Source organism: Dermacentor andersoni, chromosome 2 (genome assembly GCF_023375885.2).
Source record: "Dermacentor andersoni chromosome 2, qqDerAnde1_hic_scaffold, whole genome shotgun sequence".
Taxonomy (NCBI): Eukaryota; Metazoa; Arthropoda; class Arachnida; order Ixodida; family Ixodidae; genus Dermacentor; species Dermacentor andersoni.
Genome location: NC_092815.1, coordinates 88,193,758 through 88,210,791, shown reverse-complemented (window position 1 = coordinate 88,210,791; position 17,034 = coordinate 88,193,758). Strand labels below are relative to the sequence as shown.

The window sequence follows — 17,034 nt, the reverse complement described above, 5'->3', positions numbered from 1 at the left end:
CTTCTCAGCCCATCAGCGGGCAACTATAGTCTCCAGCACGGCCTACGAGGCTTCCATGTGTCACAGGTTCGACAATCTCGAAACCCAAGTTTGCAGCCGCCAAAGCGAAAATTTCTCTCCCTCTCTCTCTCTTCTTCAACTGACGTAAGTAATGAAGCTCGTTCCGCACAGACATCGGTGGGATCTTCCACAGAGCGTGTAGGAAAGGAAACGGTTTTCCGAAAGGTGCGGACGCCCGGGCGCGGGCTCCCCGTGTCCCGGCACAAAAAACACAGGTGCCTCTCGAGGCAACGACGACGGCTCCAAGCAAGCGGCGAGGAAGCCGTAAGTGGAACGAGTACAAGTAAATACCTACAGGCGGGGATAAGAAAAACCTTTTAGCCGCCTGTCAATTCTAGCTGCCTGCTTTCGAAACTTCTTTTCATTTACTTTTATTTGTTTTTGGTTTCCCCTGCGCCGGTCTCGTTCATTGTTCAGTCCCAGGAGAGGTCTTTTCGAGTCTCGTTAGGTTGTTGTTGCTTTTGTGCTTGCGCGCTTCACACCGCCGGGTGCTCCATTGGTGGAAACCTGTTCCAAGCAGACGACAGCGAATCGAGGGAAAGGGAAGCCCCGAAAAAGAGAGAGAGGGTGAGTGTTCGAAGAAAAACGCCACGCTCACATAACGCAGTCTCAAGTGGAGAGCGGGATAGGAGAGGAAGAAAACGGGAGGCAGGGAGAGGAGGCGGCGTAGTCTCCTCGTTTTGGAACAATGGTCCGTTAAGTGATCGCTCATTTCGGCCTGACTCGCGGTACTTCCTTCTCGTCACACCATTTTGTTTCCCGTCGCCCCCGAGCGCATCGCTATTGACGCATGCGAAAGTCCTCCTACGCATTCGTTTTCATCAGCTCCCTCCCGTTTTCTTGCTGCTGTTTTTTTTTTCTTTCGGACTTCTTTCGAAAGCCCTTTCGCTGCAGTTCGGTATGTTTCTGCTTCTTACGAAGCGCGCGTTCCTTTGTGCGTTCGCTGTTGTTGCGCTTCTGCTTCGGCTCTTCATTAGGGCGTAGCGTACAGTCGTCATTCTTCTTCCTCTCTTGGCGCCGTGCCTACGGGAGCGATTGCGAACGCGAGCGGATACGGCCAGCACGAAAAGCTTTCGCGATCGTCGTTAGTGAGTCGAGAAAGAAATGCCGTAAGTTCAGTCTGTTGTGTCCTCCTCTTACCCCCCCCCCTTTTTTTTTTTATTTGTTCGCTTGGGTCAATTACCACGTGGCAAAATGTGGGAATGAAGTTAAGTGTAAGCATGGAGGCCCGCTTCGTTCAAATACTGCAACATCGACTGGTGAAATGCATCGTCGCATGCTGAGGACGAGGTCGTGGTTCCGATCCCGGCCACCGCGGCCGCATTTCGGTGGGCGCGAAATGCAACAACGCTTGTGTGCTTAAAGTTAGGTGAACGTTAAAGAATTCCAGCTGGCCAAGATTAATCCGGAGTCCCCAACTACGGCGTGTCTCATAATTGGATCACGATTATGCAACGTAATGCAATGTCCATGAGCCATCGCTGGTAGTCGTTAGATTTGTCAGTTCTTAACTTCCCATCTCTGAGTGAATTTCTCTACCTCTTCCTATACTTACCGGGTCACTTGCAGCTTATTTTTCTCCCTTTACTTAGTACTGTGCGCCATAATTGCCTCTCTTGTGTTTCACGTCATATGTAAAGCAAATGTCAAGTGGTCTGCGGCCGACATGTGCATGTTTAACTATTTCCTTAATGCTAGAAATGCGCTCATTTTTATTGCTTATTATATATATGGTAACATTTTATTTCACACGAGGCGTTTCCACACGAGGTGAATCACGCTTAGTGCTATATACCCCCCTTAAGCATGCATATAGCATTTCACTTGCGGAAGTTGTTGCGGGCTGTAGGGGTAATTGCGTTGCAGCCGTCGCCATTTACATAAGGCGATGATGTCGCCTGCCGCGGCATATGCGACCACTGTTAAAAGGAATTGTGTGCCTCGGGCACTGTAAGCAAGGCAAGACGAAAAAGACAATGCACATTTAGCGAGGTTGTGGAGCATTGCGCAGTTGCAAATCAAACTTTATTCAACGTGGTGGAACGCGGGCGATAAAGCCTTGATTCAGGGTAAAGCGACTGTCCTATCAGGGACAAGTCGTTACTCAGGACCTCTTGAAATGCGGGACGGGACTATTCGAACAGTGGCGACGCTGCAACGCGCAGACTGCAACCGCTCCCTTTCGCAAAGCACCATCGTGCTAGGTGATGACTACAAATGCATTATTATTTTTTATTTTTTATGTAGCGTTAGCACATTCGCTTAGCGGCAGGAAGGATCCTTATCTTCGTCTTGGGACAGCCGGCTCTCCGTCATGTCTTTCTCCAATACTGTTGTTTACTAAAATTACGAGAGCCTGGAAAAAAACAATAGGCCACCGAAGTGTCGACTATGCCCAGTTATCAAAAACGAGCCGATAATATTATTAGTTCATAAACAACAAAATAATGCAGCAATTGTCCCACACGCGAGCGTCGGGCGCTCACACATCGCAAGGCGCAACCGCCGCTGGAGCCACACGACGCTGCCCTTGTTGCAGTGATTTCGGCGGTTATGAAGCGCTGCATTCTCCCTCATCCTCTTTCTCATCCTCCTCCTTTCCCGCGCCTCTGACGAGCACGTCTCGAGATGACCGACGAGCGTCGTTGAAGACCACCCCGCTCTGTCGTAATAGGTGCCAAAAACCGAGTCACCGGGCGCAAAATAAAACAAAGAAATGCGAGAGGAGCCCAGAGAGAGAGAGAGAGAGAGAGCTGGCGAGCTGCGTGCACGTAGAGAGGGTCGTCCGTGCGTGAGCGTGCGTGTACCGCGGTCCACTGACGGGCCGGACAGCTGGACACATCGGGCCAGAGCGAAGACGAATCGCCCCTGGCCGTGCGCCGTGTAAAAAAAGGGGGGGCGCCGCCGCGCGCTGGAGGCGTTTGCGCCTCGCCGTGCCGCCTGTATACGCCACTCTCTCTTTCTGATCGAGCGGGGCGACACGCAGAGTGCACGCGCGCGCATCATCTGCATGCGGCCCGGCGGGCATGCACACACACACGGGCCGCCTTATAACGCGTCTAGTTTTCGCGCCGAGCCAGTTGTAATAGCGTCCTCGCCGCGGTGGCTTTCTTTTTTTTTTTTTTCTACGCCATTGTTCTTTTCTCCTGTGGCGCACTTCTTTTCCCGGACCACACAGCAAGAGCGTGGTCGAGGAGTGGAACTGCAAAAGCCGTGCCACTATAATTTGTCCTTTTTGTTTCATTTATAGATTTATTTTTATTTTTATTTAGGCCCATGGTGGTTTATTTCCCTATGGTCGGTTGCAATTACCCTGAGGATGCAGCAGCACATATACCACCGTGCCAGTGGAAAAGAATTTGTATTGATGCGCCATCCAATAACGTTCGTCCATTTCCCTGACGTCTCGGTAGAGAGAAACTCCTTTCGAGATCGCCATATCACAGGCACAGAGGTCACATGCGATACGGTTTTGTGGGTTCAGCTTGCACTGAATTCTTAGGTTGTCCCGGATTATACAAAATGTTCAGTTTTATAACGCAGATACAGCCACCTAACAATGGCGACAAGACGGCCTGCTCTTAAAACAATTAATAGGGACATTTAGCGTTCGAAAGAGATTCACTGGTTAAAATAGACATACTAGTGGGACCCACCGGTTAGAATTAGACCATCCGCAGGGTTCGTTAACGTGCACACAAAGCACGTTACACAAGCGTTTGTGCATGACGCCCCCATGGCGGGGCGAGACCGCCGTGGCTGGGAATCGAACCTCCGACCTTTACTGTGCTCAGTTACTGGGGCCGCGGCGGGTCTTGCTGCCACGTGCGTTTCTATACAAGCTCTGAAAAAAAAAAGAACAATTGACCTGAGATTGAAACTTTATAATATAACCAAGGAAATTTGGAATATGCGTAACTATCTTCTTATAAAATTTATTTGTCAACGGTCAATCAGCACTTTCCACCGCTAAACTAGCTATGCTCTCAACCCTTACTTTCGGGGAATTCAGGCGCCGGAATGGGAGAAAAGAGAGGAAGTCAAAAGGGTTTTACGAAAACTCGCCTATATAGTCGGGATTAATCACAGTCAAGGAAAGAACTTGTACGCCGACCATAAACATGTTTTGTTTGACATTATAGGAGAGGAAGGAGTGAACAGACGGCGACGGTCAGTGGACGGGGGACATAGCTGCTCTTGCAGGACCGAGCTTCGCAGGCTTCATATGAAGGTTTGTGGCTTTTCTCCGACAGACGCTAAGTCGCCCTTCACTTCCACTTCCCGTTTAGCTCGTGTTAAGGCTCAGCATTTCTTCCCTCATACAGTGACATTGTGGTATAGGGGAGTATAGGTTCCTTTTTCGCATCGTTTCCAGCTCATTCAATAAGAAAGGTTACGTATCCGATGGCACGCTTTAAATAACCCCAGCTCCTCCAACACAAAATCCAGATGGTCTCACCATTGGGCCAAAGAGGTTTGCTTCTATGTCTTTGTGTAGATTTTCTTTCATTTTATTTTGTGTTATGGCGGGGCGCAAACCACTCTTCCAGGTAATGTAGATAAATGAGCTAATGATTGAGTGCGTGGACGCGTCTGTGGCCTAATGAGCCGGAGAAACTGACAGAGGGAAACATAGATTACATGCTCTCGTGCCAACGGAAACTACCGCCTTGAGACGATTGGCATGTGCGCCATGCACAGTGAATATAGGAATAATTTGTTTACGCTGCCGCAGTAGTTTAGTGAATTTGGCGTTGCGCTGCTGGGCTCGAGGCCGCAGGCTTGATCCCGACCGCTGCGACCGCGTTCGGGATCGGGAGACAGACAAACAGACAGAAAACTTTATTTGGTCCTAAGGGACTACGTTGTCGGAGTCACAGGCAGCACCCGCGCCGGGGGCGTAAGACCGTGATCTTCAGCCCTGTCGCAGGCCCTTTTGACAGCCCGACGCTGGACTTGAAGGTCGTCGCTCTTGACGGTTTCTTGCCAGTCTTCTTGCCTGTTCAAAGGCGAGTGGTGCAACGCAGAACATTGCCACAGCATGTGGTTCAAGTGAGTGAGTGAGTGAATAAACTTTATTGTAGGTCCGGCGAGGACGCGAACTCGTCGCGCACCCGGCTAGTCCCACGTCGGGACCGGCAGGTCTAGCCCACCGGCCCGGTCGCGGGCACGCCGGACGGCCAGGATTTGCTTTTCTAGAGCGGGGCTACGCAGAAGCGAGTCCCACTCCTCCTTGATGAACTTGGGGTATGTCGACCCGCGCTCCCAGAGCATGTGGTTCAAGGTGGACCGTTCCTTGCCGCTGTCGGAACAGCAGGGATCCACACCCGGAATGCATGTAGTGGCTCAGCCTGAATCGAGACGGAAAGGAGCCCGTCTGCAGCATTCTCAGCACCGAGGCCTCGGGCCTGCCTAGCTTCGGGTGACGAGCCGGAAACTGCCTGCGTCCCAGCTGGTATAGTGAGCAGTGATGTCGTGGAAAGTAAGCAGCGGGTCCGTGGTTCGGTCGATCCCCTGGGAAGCCGGGTCCCTCGGACCGGCGCGGTTGACGAGACCTCGCGCCTGGTCGTGGGCCAGCTCAGCTCATTGGGGTTGATCGAGCTGGGGGAGACGTTCCGGCCCATGTGAGCCGGGAACCAAGTGATGACGTGACGGGCCGTGCCTGGCTTACGGGTCCTCAGCACCGCCGCAGCTTCGGCCGAGACCGTGCCGGCGAGAAAGGCCATCGCCACCAACCTGGAGCTCACGTTCCAGCTCTGCCTCCGCCTTATAAAATTTGTCGAGGCACCAAATACATGACTAATAACTGCATTGCCATTGCCAAAGATGCTGCAAACGAATTCTTGAACGCTACGCACTGTCCAGACAAGTAAAATATGTTCTTTTGTCACAAAAGAATATACTTGTATGTCTAAAAATCTTGTGCTCGAAATAACTGATATCAATGCTTCCATGTTTTCTATTTATTAAGTGAAGAAAATATCACACGAACTTTAGAACTATATCAGTTTGAAACCAGCAAGGCAGTGCATATCGCTGAAATAAAAAATTTAAAGGCCATGAAATGAACAAGTTGAGCACAAATATTTTAATGAAACTTTGTCATTCAAGAACCTTGTTTACATTTTTGTACATATGCAACGGCCAGGGAAAAATTTGAGTGACGCTGTCCTTTGTCCAAATCTATTGTCACCAATGCTGTCACCGGTCGTGTATTGCAATTGCACCGAAATTATAGTCGCAACAGAGAGCACTTATAAAAAGCCGTACTGCAGAATATACGAGGGCGAGTCAAATGAAAGTGAGCCAGTTCAAATATATGACAAACGGAGTATTTTATTTAAAAGTAGTCTTCGTGAGCATTTACACATTTGTCCCACTGACTAACGTACGGTTCACGTGATTCCCATCTCATAAAATTCCTGGATTGCTGCTTCAAAAAGTCTGTAACTGACTCTTTCACGTCGTCGTCTCGCACGAATCTGGTTCCTTTGAGCAGCTTTTTTCAGTTGCCCCAATATGTTTAAGTCGCAAAGCGACAGGTCCGGGCTGTATGGCGGATGTTGCAGCGTTTACCACTTGAACTTTGCCAGTTTTGTGTTAACCACATCAGCGACGTGGGTACGGCCATTGTTGTGAAACAGGATGACCCCATTCTTCAATCTTCCACGTCGTTTCTTTTTTTATTTTGACGCGCAGCCGATCCGGCGTTTCACAATATCGGAAACGATAGTCTCTCCAGGTTTAGCAAATTCGATCAATAATGGCCCCTGATAATCGAAAAAAAAGTCAGCAACATCTTTCTAACAGAAATGACGGGCTTTGCTTTCTTTGGGGCTGGTAAATTCAAATGTTTCCACTGCAAGTATTGCCGTCGTGTTTCAGGCTCGTAATAGTGGCGCCATGATTCGTTCCCGGTTACAACTGCAGACAAGAAGTCGTCATCCTCGTTGTGATACCAGATCACATGAGTCAAGGCAGCGCCGAACCTCTCCGTCTTCTGGTGGTGGTTGAGCATCTTGAGCATCCATTGCGCACACAAGAGCCGATAACCGAGATGTTCATCAATTACGATGTGACCCGAACCGTGACTGATTTTCACACGCCCTGCCGATTCATCGATGCTTATCCTCCGTTCTTGTCTAATCAGCTCATCAGCCTTTGCAATTGTGTAGGGAGTGATTGATGGTCGCTTTGGGCCGGTCTTGGATTGTCTTTGCAACTTTCACGTCCTTATTTGAACCATCTTCTCCAACACTTCACAGTGGCCAATGAAAGGCAATGTTCAATGTACACGGCAGCCATACGGCGACTAATCTCTTTTTGGGAAACACCTTCAGCTGTCAAAAACCTGACGACACCACGCTGTTCAACTTCTGAAGCCTCCATTATGTCACCCTGTTCGACCCAGTGTATGCGAGCATTAAAGAACATTTATCCTCACACCTGCGTGTTACTTGTAAATGAGAGATGCCTGATATGCCTCACAGATAATGAAGAGAACCATTATTGCGCGGGTTCGGTTGGCACACTTTCACTTTACTAGCCCTCGTACATTACAAATGCAAGAATACAATGGAATATACAAATCGAAGATACCGCCTGATAAAGGGCAAAATGTGTCACTGGAAACAAAGATCACTGCACGTATGCACAAAACCTCGGACTTTCTCTTTTTTTTTTTAATCTTTCCGTCCCCCTTTCTCTTTCCCCAGTGTAGGGTAGCCAACCGGGCTCAATCCTGGCTAACCTCCCTACCTTTCATTTATCATTTTCTCTCTCTCTCTCTCGCAATAAGATATTTATATATACGTATAAGTCTCCAATAAATCTAGTATCTAAAAAAAAGTCACTGTATATAATGCGCCAAACAAGGCAAATAAACATGTTGCGCAACCACAGATTCGCAGATCACAGCCCCCCTTCCCTCCACTCCCCCTGATGTAACGCGCGCGAATGGAGGCGGCGCGCTTCCTCCCGGCTTTTCTCCCTTGAGCACACAATACTGAGCCACAAGCCGCAAATCGTCGGCTCACCAAGAAACCAAGAAAGTCGCAAACTACGCCAAAAGCTTTAATTGGGAGCCACAAATATAGCCACGATGCGACAAACGAACGTTTGCCTATCTTTAAAGCGAAAATGAAGAAAAACAGACGAGAAAGGCCTGTAGTTTCCTGCTGCGCTGATGACAAACAAAAATAACAAAACAAAAGAGTAGTTATCACATAATATTGTATAGTAATTTACCATTATATATGGCCAACTGATGTTCTTTGATAATTTCTGCAACACACTTGTGTGCTTTCTCATAGCCGAAGTGGTATCGCCAGTTTCAGTAAAATAAATTAACTTGCTGAACGTGGTCCTTGCACAGATGGTTATATTAACTCTATGCCACTATGACTTCAGCTTAAACGTTCCCGTGCGAACTCTATGATGTCACAAACGTTCTCCGTTCCCTGGTAAGCAGTCGCATATAGTGACGTAGACATTGGCACCTGTAATGTCATGGCTGCCATGACGTATTTTAGAGCGCAGCTCTTTGGCGTCCGTTCCTGGGTTTCGCGTCGTCGTCGGCGTTGTCGTCGGCCTCGTAACCAGCTCCGCCCCCCTTTCATCCCCCCAGCGCTAGCAGCGACCGACTGATACCGCTGAATGCCGCTGACGCCGCTGACGCCGCTAGAGAGTCAAGATAACGTGGCTGCATAGAACACCGTCGCCGCCATGCAGAAAGAGGAGGAAAGGGTCCCCCCCCCCCCTGTTCTTGTGTGGCGGATAGGGTGCTCTTCAGTTGCCGACGCGCCGGTTATTTCACGTAGGCCCCGGCACGTCGACGAATACGTGACCACCTTCCCACGGCTAGACCTGGTTCTTAGCGCTGCGGAAGCGAGGGTATCATATTGTTTGTGTCGGCATCGGCGGCGTTGTCCCTGAAACCAACTCCGCAGCTGGGGTTGACTCACTATCGGCGTCAGCGGCATCAGTCAGTCGCTGCTATCTCTTCCCTCCTCCCTTTATCGTGTTGTCCGCTTCCTGCGCGCGCTTCTGCTCCCATCGTTTGCCGCTGGGTGTACACGCCGCCCCCCTCCCCCCTCTTCCTGCGAGTCTCCGGTTGTCAAAGCGCCGGCTCGAACTTAATTCCTTTCTTCGCTCCTCCTCCAATGCAACCCCTGTGCGGTGGCAATCAGAGAGCCAGATCGGTGGCGGCGGATGTGTATATGTGCACCGCCCGAGCCGAAATTGCCGCTGCCGTTCGCCCTGTGCGGTGGCAATCAGAGAGCCAGATCGGTGGCGGCGGATCTGTATATGTGCACCGCCCGAGCCGAAATTGCCGCTGCCGTTCGCCACTGCGAAATTATCTTGCTGGTAGTAGCTGCCTACTTCGCCCCTACCGCACTCACGAAAGACGTCGTGCACTTCCTGCAACTCGCATTAACCGTCCATCGATCCACACCGATGTTAGTAGTGGGGGACTTTAATGTTGACATAAAGACAAACAGCAATTTCCTAACACTTATGCGGGAGAACATCCCGTTCCTCTCGCTCGTAACGCGTCCCACGGCTGTGACAACCTCGCGAGGCACTTGTATAGATCTCGTCTTTGAGAATCAAGCATTGGTGTACCAAGTCGAACATATATCAGTCTATTTCTCCGACCACAAAGCTTCCTTCATGACTGTCAAGAACTGTTAGTGGAGTCTTTGTTAAAGGAATACGTGTGAAAAATAAAAAAAAAATTCTGTGATAGCGCATACATGTGTTGCTCGATTTCTTTGCCTCAATCTATCGAAAAGGTGAAACAGCTTATTTGCTGCGCTCAAATTTCGCATTAGGAAGTAACGTAATCGTCGGTAATTTTTTTGGTTTTGCAGTCGTTTCTGACGCGAAGAACCATGGTGTTCGAGATTCTCTATAGAGCTAACCATCGCTGAGGCGATATTAGGACATCACCTATTGCTTCCGTCCTTCGAAGGATGCAAAAGCAATGCCTATAAGATTGGTTAATTTTTGTTACTAGGAGGGAGCTGTTTGGGCCTGTTCAATTATCCGTCAATGACAGCCCCGAAGTGCCCGAGGTGTTGATTTCAGCCAATGAGCGTTGCATATGGAGCATCTCGGGCAGTCCTGGACCACCCAGGGTGACAAGTCGAAGAGGCCCACTGAGCATGTGGTGGCTATCACATATTTTCAGCTCCTCAGTTTGCTTCCGGAGCTTGCAAGACACAAAAGCGTGACCTTGAAGATCTGACGTTTGGGTTTGTTGCTTCGAGGGGGCCGTCGACGGGAGTGTGATTCGGCCACTTTCTATGCCAGTTCTCACCTACAAAAGTAGCCATAGAATAGCCATAGAGAAGCCAAGTCGCCAAACACGATTTTCGGTCGCCAGGAGCTTCTAAAGGTAGCCAATTTGGTAAGAAATTGCCAAATCTGTCAACCCTGCCCCGCAGTGATGGCGGCGAGCGACCATGCATAGTTTCGTTTTCTCGTCTTCTAGCCAGAAACCGTCCAAAACTGCCAGGCGAAAATCCACTCGGCCAGAGAAAAACGAACGCGCATCGAAGTGAGCCGCGCGACGGTCGGGGCAACACGAAGAAAACGTATGCGATCTGGCGGGCTCCGGCAGCCCGCCAGAGGCTCAATGTGTCCTCGCGAATAAAAGTCAAAACAGAAAAATAAATAAGAATATAGTTACCTTTGCTGGCTTTAGTGTCTTGATATGGTTGCTTTGGCGCAGATGAAAAAAAAAACATGTTGATATTATTTTCTGTGACATGACGGCAAAAACCAACCACAACGACGCTTTGCCTCATCGGACCTCGCTGCATGCTTTGTCAACTTGTCTGATAGTGTGTTGATTTGACTTGTCTCGTTGTATGGTCCGATGTACGACTTTAGAAAAGTCATTGAACCTTTGACATCAAACGTTTATAACAACATTAAACCCACAAAGTTCCGGAGTTGAAAGTCTAAAGCACGACTTTGGAAATGTCAGTGCACCTTTCGCATGAAAAGTTTATGAGAATTTTATCATCAGAATTGAAATCCATGCGCTCCGTAGATTCCGTGTCCGCCGCAAGATGTCGCGACGAGCCCGCTCGCCATCAAAACGCTCTTTAAACTTTGTGCTCGAATGGGGCTCCTTGCGTTATGCGACTCCCGGTGCATGCATGGGCGCTGCCGCGAAATCCAGCCAGATTTCGCAATGTTCGCGCTGAAATGTCTTTTCGAGCGTGAAGAGGACATTCTAAGCAAAACCCAAAATGGTTTCCAGCGCCTGGGGTTGTTTTGGTCCGCGGTGCATTACAGCACAAAAAGATTTGGGGGGGAGGGCTGAAGCCCCATAAGCCCCCCCCCCCCCCCCCTCCCCTGGCTACACCGCTGCTCAACAGCTTCACTTAACAAGTGAGCGCATGCGTGCGCGCGGCTCGCCAGTTGGCACTACAGGCTACGGGCGGAGTAATGGATATTGTACCACTTTCGGGACCGGCCCAGGTAGCAATGAAACAGGTCACAACTTTGTTTTTTCATTGGACTATATATTAAAACAGTCGCTATACTATCAACGTTGCCCGTCACTGTCCTACTATCATCGTCGCCGTTGTCATCAGATGGCTGCTGTCGTCACACACGCGCTCGCGCCGCGCACACAATCGTGTCGCTGACACAAATATGTTGGTGCAGCCGGCAAAGCCTTGCATGCATGCAGAGCCGCAAACGATGCCGAATAGCAGGCTGCTTGCAGGACGCTCCGTATCAAATTGATTCCCCATGGGCCTGGAATCTGATAAAATTTTGCGCATTGCAATTAAAAAGAGGTTCACATACTTATCTTCCCCTGGCTTCAATAACTATTGGGTTCATATAATTGGCACGAACTAAAAACTGAGCCCTCCGGTTTTCATTATTCTTCTCTCCCTATTAATTTGTCACGACAGACTCTTACGCCCGTGTAACTGAGGTTTAACTCGCTAGCTATATAGCTAACTCGTGTTATATCGAATAAGAACAGGATCTGCTAGTGCACCATCATGGTTATTTAAAACGGGGCGCAACAATTCTCCGAACTATACGACATGCGACGAGACAGGAGACATTGAACACTTTCTGTGGTCATGCCCGAAATTCCGAGACGAAAGGGATGCTCTCCTGAAAAATCTGCAACAAAAGGGCCTTCCACATACGTGCCTGCAACACCTTCCCACGAAACACAGAACCTCTTAAAAACCTCTTGAAACGGCTACAAACGGCTATAAACGTCTGGGTCTATGATAAGACTGAAAATAGAATTTCTTCTAAACATAACCTCAGCACTTGGAATATGCTAGTATATATTCTATCTGCGGTAAAACCCACTACTGGTGTCACTAAAGTCTATTTTGGCAAACACATTCAGAACGTCTAACTCAAGAACTTTCTTTAGATCTTTTTGTCTAAAAGTGCATAAAATGCTAAACGACGTCTTAAAAGTGCGGTTACGTCGGCCGTCGGCGTTATCGAATAAAAGACGCCACAGACAAATCGAACTCGTTGGAAGCAACATAATAAGTTGGCATTATTGTTAAATAATTTCACACCAGAACTTTAACAATCAAGGGCGTGTTATTGTTTTCCATACGGGGCGCGCACACGACGCCTGGAAACCATTCTTCTATGCTCGCGCAGGCAGCAGGCACTGACAGCAGCAGGTGCGAAAGGCCGGTGTTGCAGTGACCACAGCGGTGACACAGAGCCACCGCTCTGCGATCACTTCGGCGGCAGTCAAGTGGTCAAGTAGGCACGCTCCAAATTTGTCGGACATCTCATTCCGTGCTGGAAACACTGGGAGGTAGGAAGTTTGAAAAAACGACCACTGCCGCCCGCAATGTCTCGGTCGTGGGTTCGTTCTGTACATTTATACTGGATATTAACTGGAGTCATTTAGCTGTGCTGATCCTGTTTGACGTGTGTTTTGCATCAGTGCTTCGTGACATCGGCTGTATTACGTGTTTTCGCCGACGGCTTACTACCACAATGGCGGGCTCTGCGTTCGCCGCCTTCGTGTCTCGGTGCGTCTTTGTACGTCGCACGTTCGGATAACACTTTTTCCGGTAAGTGAAATACATTGCACTTCGTTTTTCGCCAACAATGTGAATATCTTTAGGTGTTATCCGCGACAATTCTTGATGGATGGGCTCTTCTGCCCTGCGGGTTTTCGTCATCTTTACTTTTATACGAGGGCTCTGCTTGTTGCAAGGTTCTGGCTGGTGTTGTATAAGTCGCGGGCCGCTTTTCTCGTTGCGACGATAGATTGAATTTTTTACACGTACTGCTCCAGGAGGTCACATGTAACCGGCAAACGGAGGCCTCAGGAGAGCACCTGAGATTGTAATAAAAGAGGCGGCGCAGGATCTCCAGGGCACTCAAGGGGTAGCGGGGGAATCAAAGATGGAAGCCGGGCGGCCCGTGGGTTGGGGCCGTGGATGCCGAAGCGTGCCAGGGGGTATTCGCAAGAAATATTGGCTGTGCGCTATCGCGGACAGCCGATCTTATACACCCCTGGCACATGCAGCGCTCGGCGAGACCCACGGACCAGTCCGGGTTCTAGCATTGATGTCCTCCTTGCCGCTTTGGTGACCTGGAGGCGCCGCCAATAATGCGAAATAATGACACGTTGTTACAACTAGCAAAAAACACGATTGAATAAATATAATTAAGTCCAGCCGCCTGCTTGTGAAGCCAAGTTCAGCACTACCGCGCTCCACGACTTCCGCAACACCAGTCAGAACTTTGCCATGCCTGTTAGTCTCTGTGGTTAACGTAGCACGAATCAGCCGAAGGAAGTGCATTCGAAGACGACGCGCTGGCTGTAATCCTGAACGAGACTGAACTCGCCCTATTTTGTGTCCTTTTGCTCTTGCATGGGTTACAGCTTTGCGTGCGCGCGCGCGTGTGTCAGTGACTATGCAGCTTGTAGCGTTGCCACTTTATGGTTTCCGCTTTATGGCAAAACAAAAATATAACTGCAATGTTTACTTTATTTATACAATTTCAAATGCAATCGTCTGCTGATCTAAAAATTTCACTGGTGGTTTGTTCTAAATAAGCAGCAAAACGTTTAGCCTGGTAGGTGCTTCATCTGAGCGTGCAATAACGACTGCTTGGCATTTATTAATGAATGACTGTGGGTCACCTCCCTTGCAATTGCAAATCTGTCTTTTAACTGGCTTGATGCACTCTTATTTTGTTCTTTTCACTCTATACACGGCCAGGCATCCTTCTTGTCCCTTGGTGCTAGCTGTACTGTGCCCTCTCTGGTCCTCCCAGTGCTTTGTATATGGGTTAACGCCAAGGAGCGCTTCGTGCTAAAATAGCTAGCTGGTGTCTCACCAACGGGCATTTTTTTCCACTGGTCCCTTATAAGCTGCCACTATTATAACCAGTTTCTCAGTGCTAGTGTACATACACACTTATACTAATAATTAGTTTCCCTAAGCCTTACAAAATTTAACTGTAGGTAGTTAGTGCTGTGTAAGAATTCACAAATTAACTCTGTTGTGTCATACGAGTATTCCATACATGAGTAAAAGTGTGCTCCAACAGTATACACTACACCTTGCTTCCTTAATGCACAAATGTATTCAAGCCAGTATGCGATTAGTTCTGTATTCTAAATGTTTTCTGTGTGATTTAGTTTCTTTACAGGAATTTACTGTACAGCATCAGCAAGCAGTCTAAATTAAGATTTGTGTGCTGTAAAAGGTGTGCTTTGCCGCTACAATTGATAGAACATGGGCCGAGGCTTCCATACAAGGACGAACTTCAATTTCACTCTACCACCTGCAGCACTTGGCTGGCGCTTGCAAAATGAATCACATCAGGTAGTTTGTGTCAGTCTGTTTTTTAACCTTATTGTGAGGAGATCACACAATGATGTGTGGAGGCGCCTGCATCTGAGATAGAGATTGTGCTGCAACATATGTGCGCATGGAACAGGCATGACGCTGAAAGTTCCAGCAGTTTGCAGAGGTGCTTTCAAACTTTTCTCACAACTACAATTTTACCTGTGCTGTTTCTTTTGTCACGTATTTCAATAATATCATCGGAGGTGTTATCAGAATTTAGCAATTTATTTGCCCTGGCCCGTTAGCTTGCTACATTTGACTTTTCATTAGGTGGGCAATTATTCAACATGGACCATTACTTGAATACGCCTTTTTGTGTGCAGTGGCTTCTCAATTGCGAGTCAACGTAGATGCTCAGAATTACCTGAGGCTATAGATGCACTGATGAATTTGCTACCTATACGAATCACTTTGCACTTTCTCGCGAAAACAGCATGTTAACACTTCCAAGACAGTGGGCAGTGTTATCGTTTGGTCACATCAAGAGATACTTTCAATTTTGTATGACGCATCATCCAAGGTGATGCTTCATTGGTGTGAGATATTACCCTAGGCCAATTAGCGCCACATGAAAATATATCAACAAAAGTGATTGATCCAGCTAGGAGTGTTGCTTTGGAACACTACTCTATCACCAGTCCTCCTTTGCATGCTACCTGCTACTATGTACTGTGTCACGTTTAATTTTGAAAAAAAGGCAACAGCTAGGCAGTGCAAAATGCCAAACTTGCTTTTAGTTTAAGAATATAAAACGCTATTTAACTTTTTAATTAAGTTAGTACATCATTTACCTGCAGAGTGTATTACTGTTTTAAACTGATTATATTTTGCAGGAAGCTTGTCAGACTTGTTCGACAAGTTAATAAGTGCCTTTTTAGCCACAAAACACCATATACTAATTTCAAAGCTGACTTTGTCTGACTCTGCTCTGCAATTTAATAACTATATGCCAGGAAATATAATAGTAATTTTAAACATCATCACACAGATACCTTAAGACCCCCGTAATTTAAGAGAAAGGAGTGCTTAAATTTATTTTTAATGTGAGCCAAACTTTTTACTTAGCACATATTGCTAATTGAAGTTCCAATTTCAACATTCCCATTTCCCCCTCGCCTTCTTCCCCTCTTCTATGCAGGTATTGCTTGCCTATGTCTACAAGAACTGTTGTGTCGAGACAAGAACCTTCACACGTGGCCTGTGATAGCAAGCTTTTGTGGGCAGCCAGTGCTCTCCTACGAAGGCTGGCCTGCTCTGGCAGCAGCGGCAATCATCTTCAAGATTTATCCATGATCACCTTTGCTGCTATTTGTCACACTTGTTAATTACACTTTCTGCATCTTTTCTAATTAGGTAATAAAGTATGACTATGTGACATGGTGTGAAGTAGATGTATTGCTGCATCTTAGCTTGCAATCATCTTTTATGCATGAAAAACTCATCGTACAGTGTATGAAGAAAAAAAAATAACAGCGTACTATAATTTATCTTTCAGTTCCGGTAACATGCAACGTGGTATGCCGAAGAACTGACCATTATTTCTGCATGGTGCTGTGCAAGCATGTGGCTTTACCTTACAAGGGGCACCCACAAAGTAAGTTACAATTTACTTTTAAATGAAGCATGGACATCAGAAAAAATATATTTATATTGCCAGTTAGAGTGGTTCGCAGTGTGTTTTTCCAGATGTGTACTATATCCTTTATTTCTTAACAATTCATTGCAGCACAGCGTTCTGTTTCGTATACTGGTGTCAGGATATTGTGTCCCCTGTAGCTGAAACCAGGATGTAATTTTTGCCTGAACTGCAGCATCACTGACAAAATGTTTCCCGGCTAGAAACTATTTCAATTTGTTGGAGACCCAGCAGGGCGAAGTTTTGTCAATAATGACGTGTTTCATGCAGAGATGTTCTTGTTTAGGTCAACGGGCGAACATTGGCATGATATCAGCATGCAATACAGATCTTGTTTTATTTGCAAAATAATTCTGACAGGCGGCATTCAATTGATCGGTCTAAGTAAAAGCACTACTTGACCAAAGAGGCTGTACTACACTATTCCTATAGTTCACATCTGGAAAAACTACCTGT

The 17,034-nt window shown here is 47.7% G+C and overlaps 1 protein-coding gene and 1 long non-coding RNA gene across 2 annotated transcripts in view; both read left to right on the top strand.

Moving 5' to 3' along the window:
• Positions 1 to 17,034, top strand: part of LOC126541662 (zinc finger protein ZIC 5-like) — a 149,281-nt gene that overhangs the window by 116,237 nt on the left and 16,010 nt on the right. The window lies entirely within an intron of this gene.
• LOC129387616 (uncharacterized) lies at positions 573 to 16,317 on the top strand. The gene is made up of 4 exons (XR_008614793.2): positions 573 to 1,169; positions 4,203 to 4,291; positions 12,724 to 14,918; positions 16,081 to 16,317. It is a non-coding gene; the product is annotated as an uncharacterized lncRNA (long non-coding RNA).